A 7,390-nucleotide genomic window follows, 5' to 3' on the forward strand; every position below is an offset into this window, starting at 1 on the left:
AAACTACATAAATACAATTTAATAAAGCTTAGGATAAAACAAATTAAATACAATATAATAAAGCATAGGATAAAACAACATAAATAAAATTTAATAAAGCATAGGATAAAACAACATAAATAAAAATTTAATAAAGCATAGGATAAAACAACATAAATACAATTTAATAAAGCATAGGATAAAACAACATAAATAAAATTTAATAAAGCATAGCATAAAACAACATAAATACAATTTAATAAAGCATAGGATAAAACAACATAAATACAATTTAATAAAGCATAGGATAAAACAACATAAATACAATTTAATAAAGCATAAGATAAAACAACATGAATACAATTTAATAAAGCATAGGTTAAAGCAACATAAATACAATTTAATAAAGCATAGGATAAAACAACATAAATACAATTTAATAAAGCATAGGTTAAAACAACATAAATACAATTTAATAAAGCACAGGATAAAACAACATAAATACAATTTAATAAAGCATAAGACAAAAAAACATAAATACAATTTAATAAAGCATATGTTAAAGCAACATAAATACAATTTAATAAAGCATAGGTTAAAACAACATAAATACAATTTAATAAAGCATAGGATAAAACAACATAAATACAATTTAATAAAGCATAGGATAAAACAACATAAATACAATTTAATAAAGCATAGGATAAAACAACATAAATACAATTTAATAAAGCATAGGTTAAAACAACATAAATACAATTTAATAAAGCACAGGATAAAACAACATAAATACAATTTAGTAAAGCATAGGTCAAAATAACATAAATACAATTTAATAAAGCATAGGATAAAACAACATAAATACAATTTAATAAAGCATAGGTTAAAACAACATAAATACAATTTAATAAAGCATAGGATAAAACAACATAAATACAATTTAATAAAGCATAGGATAAAACAACATAAATAAAAATTTAACAAAGCATAGGATAAAACAACATAAATACAAATTAATAAAGCATAGGATAAAACAACATAAATAAAATTTAATAAAGCATAGCATAAAACAACATAAATACAATTTAATAAAGCATAGGATAAAACAACATAAATACAATTTAATAAAGCATAGGATAAAACAACATAAATAAAATTTAATAAAGCATAGGATAAAACAACATAAATAAAAATTTAATAAAGCATAGGATAAAACAACATAAATACAATTTAATAAAGCATAGGACAAAACAACATAAATACAATTTAATAAAGCAGAGGATAAAACAACATAAATACAATTTAATGAAACATAGGATAAACAACATAAATACAATTTAATAAAGCATAGGATAAAACAACATAAATACAATTTAATAAAGCATAGGCTAAAACTACATAAATACAATTTAATAAAGCATAGGATAAAACAAATTAAATACAATATAATAAAGCATAGGATAAAACAACATAAATTCAATTTAATAAAGCATAGGATAAAACAACATAAATACAATTTAATAAAGCATAGGATAAAACAACATAAATACAATTTAATAAAGCATAGGATAAAACAACATAAATACAATTTAATAAAGCATAGGTTAAAACAACATAAATACAATTTAATAAAGCACAGGATAAAACAACATAAATACAATTTAGTAAAGCATAGGTCAAAATAACATAAATACAATTTAATAAAGCATAGGATAAAACAACATAAATACAATTTAATAAAGCATAGGTTAAAACAACATAAATACAATTTAATAAAGCATAGGATAAAACAACATAAATACAATTTAATAAAGCATAGGATAAAACAACATAAATAAAATTTAATAAAGCATAGGATAAAACAACATAAATACAATTTAATAAAGCATAGGATAAAACAACATAAATAAAATTTAATAAAGCATAGCATAAAACAACATAAATACAATTTAATAAAGCATAGGATAAAACAACATAAATACAATTTAATAAAGCATAGGATAAAACTACATAAATACAATTTAATAAAGCATAGGATAAAACAAATTAAATACAATATAATAAAGCATAGGATAAAACAACATAAATTCAATTTAATAAAGCATAGGATAAAACAACATAAATACAATTTAATAAAGCATAGGATAAAACAACATAAATACAATTTAATAAAGCATAGGATAAAACAACATAAATACAATTTAATAAAGCATAGGTTAAAACAACATAAATACAATTTAATAAAGCACAGGATAAAACAACATAAATACAATTTAGTAAAGCATAGGTCAAAATAACATAAATACAATTTAATAAAGCATAGGATAAAACAACATAAATACAATTTAATAAAGCATAGGTTAAAACAACATAAATACAATTTAATAAAGCATAGGATAAAACAACATAAATACAATTTAATAAAGCATAGGATAAAACAACATAAATAAAATTTAATAAAGCATAGGATAAAACAACATAAATAAAAATTTAATAAAGCATAGGATAAAACAACATAAATACAATTTAATAAAGCATAGGATAAAACAACATAAATAAAATTTAATAAAGCATAGCATAAAACAACATAAATACAATTTAATAAAGCATAGGATAAAACAACATAAATACAATTTAATAAAGCATAGGATAAAACAACATAAATACAATTTAATAAAGCATAAGATAAAACAACATGAATACAATTTAATAAAGCATAGGTTAAAGCAACATAAATACAATTTAATAAAGCATAGGATAAAACAACATAAATACAATTTAATAAAGCATAGGTTAAAACAACATAAATACAATTTAATAAAGCACAGGATAAAACAACATAAATACAATTTAATAAAGCATAAGACAAAAAAACATAAATACAATTTAATAAAGCATATGTTAAAGCAACATAAATACAATTTAATAAAGCATAGGTTAAAACAACATAAATACAATTTAATAAAGCATAGGATAAAACAACATAAATACAATTTAATAAAGCATAGGATAAAACAACATAAATACAATTTAATAAAGCATAGGATAAAACAACATAAATACAATTTAATAAAGCATAGGTTAAAACAACATAAATACAATTTAATAAAGCACAGGATAAAACAACATAAATACAATTTAGTAAAGCATAGGTCAAAATAACATAAATACAATTTAATAAAGCATAGGATAAAACAACATAAATACAATTTAATAAAGCATAGGTTAAAACAACATAAATACAATTTAATAAAGCATAGGATAAAACAACATAAATACAATTTAATAAAGCATAGGATAAAACAACATAAATAAAAATTTAATAAAGCATAGGATAAAACAACATAAATACAATTTAATAAAGCATAGGATAAAACAACATAAATAAAATTTAATAAAGCATAGCATAAAACAACATAAATACAATTTAATAAAGCATAGGATAAAACAACATAAATACAATTTAATAAAGCATAGGATAAAACAACATAAATAAAATTTAATAAAGCATAGGATAAAACAACATAAATAAAAATTTAATAAAGCATAGGATAAAACAACATAAATACAATTTAATAAAGCATAGGATAAAACAACATAAATACAATTTAATAAAGCATAGAATAAAACAACATAAATAAAATTTAATAAAGCATAGGTTAAAACAACATAAATACAATTTAATAAAGCATAGGATAAAACCACAGAAATACAATTTAATAAAGCATAGGATAAAACAACATAAATACAATTTAATAAAGCATAGGACAAAACAACATAAATACAATTTAATAAAGCAGAGGATAAAACAACATAAATACAATTTAATGAAACATAGGATAAACAACATAAATACAATTTAATAAAGCATAGGATAAAACAACATAAATACAATTTAATAAAGCATAGGCTAAAACTACATGAATACAATTTAATAAAGCATAGGATAAAACAAATTAAATACAATATAATAAAGCATAGGATAAAACAACATAAATACAATTTAATAAAGCATAGGATAAAACAACATAAATTCAATTTAATAAAGCATAGGATAAAACAACATAAATACAATTTAATAAAGCATAGGATCAAACAACATAAATACAATTTAATAAAGCATAGAATAAAACAACATAAATAAAATTTAATAAAGCATAGGTTAAAACAACATAAATACAATTTAATAAAGCATAGGATAAAACCACAGAAATACAATTTAATAAAGCATAGGATAAAACAACATAAATACAATTTAATAAAGCATAGGACAAAACAACATAAATACAATTTAATAAAGCAGAGGATAAAACAACATAAATACAATTTAATGAAACATAGGATAAACAACATAAATACAATTTAATAAAGCATAGGATAAAACAACATAAATACAATTTAATAAAGCATAGGCTAAAACTACATGAATACAATTTAATAAAGCATAGGATAAAACAAATTAAATACAATATAATAAAGCATAGGATAAAACAACATAAATACAATTTAATAAAGCATAGGATAAAACAACATAAATAAAATTTAATAAAGCATAGGATAAAACAACATAAATAAAAATTTAATAAAGCATAGGATAAAACACCATAAATACAATTTAATAAAGCATAGGATAAAACAACATAAATACAATTTAATAAAGCATAGGATAAAACAACATAAATAAAATTTAATAAAGCATAGGTTAAAACAACATAAATACAATTTAATAAAGCATAGGATAAAACAACATAAATACAATTTAATAAAGCATAGGATAAAACAACATAAATACAATTTAATAAAGCATAGGATAAAACAACATAAATACAATTTAATAAAGCATAGGATAAAACAACATAAATACAATTTAATAAAGCATAGGCTAAAACTACATGAATACAATTTAATAAAGCATAGGCTAAAACTACATGAATACAATTTAATAAAGCATAGGATAAAACAAATTAAATACAATATAATAAAGCATAGGATAAAACAACATAAATACAATTTAATAAAGCATAGGATAAAACAACATAAATAAAATTTAATAAAGCATAGGATAAAACAACATAAATAAAAATTTAATAAAGCATAGGATAAAACAACATAAATACAATTTAATAAAGCATAGGATAAAACAACATAAATACAATTTAATAAAGCATAGGATAAAACAACATAAATAAAATTTAATAAAGCATAGGTTAAAACAACATAAATACAATTTAATAAAGCATAGGATAAAACCACAGAAATACAATTTAATAAAGCATAGGATAAAACAACATAAATACAATTTAATAAAGCATAGGACAAAACAACATAAATACAATTTAATAAAGCATAGGTTAAAACAACATAAATACAATTTAATAAAGCACAGGATAAAACAACATAAATACAATTTAATAAAGCATAAGACAAAAAAACATAAATACAATTTAATAAAGCATATGTTAAAGCAACATAAATACAATTTAATAAAGCATAGGTTAAAACAACATAAATACAATTTAATAAAGCATAGGATAAAACAACATAAATACAATTTAATAAAGCATAGGATAAAACAACATAAATACAATTTAATAAAGCATAGGATAAAACAACATAAATACAATTTAATAAAGCATAGGTTAAAACAACATAAATACAATTTAATAAAGCACAGGATAAAACAACATAAATACAATTTAGTAAAGCATAGGTCAAAATAACATAAATACAATTTAATAAAGCATAGGATAAAACAACATAAATACAATTTAATAAAGCATATGTTAAAACAACATAAATACAATTTAATAAAGCATAGGATAAAACAACATAAATACAATTTAATAAAGCATAGGATAAAACAACATAAATAAAAATTTAATAAAGCATAGGATAAAACAACATAAATACAATTTAATAAAGCATAGGATAAAACAACATAAATAAAATTTAATAAAGCATAGCATAAAACAACATAAATACAATTTAATAAAGCATAGGATAAAACAACATAAATACAATTTAATAAAGCATAGGATAAAACAACATAAATAAAATTTAATAAAGCATAGGATAAAACAACATAAATAAAAATTTAATAAAGCATAGGATAAAACAACATAAATACAATTTAATAAAGCATAGGATAAAACAACATAAATACAATTTAATAAAGCATAGAATAAAACAACATAAATAAAATTTAATAAAGCATAGGTTAAAACAACATAAATACAATTTAATAAAGCATAGGATAAAACCACAGAAATACAATTTAATAAAGCATAGGATAAAACAACATAAATACAATTTAATAAAGCATAGGACAAAACAACATAAATACAATTTAATAAAGCAGAGGATAAAACAACATAAATACAATTTAATGAAACATAGGATAAACAACATAAATACAATTTAATAAAGCATAGGATAAAACAACATAAATACAATTTAATAAAGCATAGGCTAAAACTACATAAATACAATTTAATAAAGCATAGGATAAAACAAATTAAATACAATATAATAAAGCATAGGATAAAACAACATAAATTCAATTTAATAAAGCATAGGATAAAACAACATAAATACAATTTAATAAAGCATAGGATAAAACAACATAAATACAATTTAATAAAGCATAGGATAAAACAACATAAATACAATTTAATAAAGCATAGGTTAAAACAACATAAATACAATTTAATAAAGCACAGGATAAAACAACATAAATACAATTTAGTAAAGCATAGGTCAAAATAACATAAATACAATTTAATAAAGCATAGGATAAAACAATATAAATACAATTTAATAAAGCATAGGTTAAAACAACATAAATACAATTTAATAAAGCATAGGATAAAACAACATAAATACAATTTAATAAAGCATAGGATAAAACAACATAAATAAAAATTTAATAAAGCATAGGATAAAACAACATAAATACAATTTAATAAAGCATAGGATAAAACAACATAAATAAAATTTAATAAAGCATAGCATAAAACAACATAAATACAATTTAATAAAGCATAGGATAAAACAACATAAATACAATTTAATAAAGCATAGGATAAAACAACATAAATAAAATTTAATAAAGCATAGGATAAAACAACATAAATAAAAATTTAATAAAGCATAGGATAAAACAACATAAATACAATTTAATAAAGCATAGGATAAAACAACATAAATACAATTTAATAAAGCATAGAAAAAAACAACATAAATAAAATTTAATAAAGCATAGGTTAAAACAACATAAATACAATTTAATAAAGCATAGGATAAAACAAATTAAATACAATATAATAAAGCATAGGATAAAACAACATAAATTCAATTTAATAAAGCATAGGATAAAACAACATAAATACAATTTAATAAAGCATAGGATAAA

The sequence above is a fragment of the Phyllobates terribilis genome, unplaced genomic scaffold, assembly GCF_046119375.1.
Source record: "Phyllobates terribilis strain yellow unplaced genomic scaffold, ASM4611937v1 Scaffold_20__1_contigs__length_20440879, whole genome shotgun sequence".
Taxonomy (NCBI): Eukaryota; Metazoa; Chordata; class Amphibia; order Anura; family Dendrobatidae; genus Phyllobates; species Phyllobates terribilis.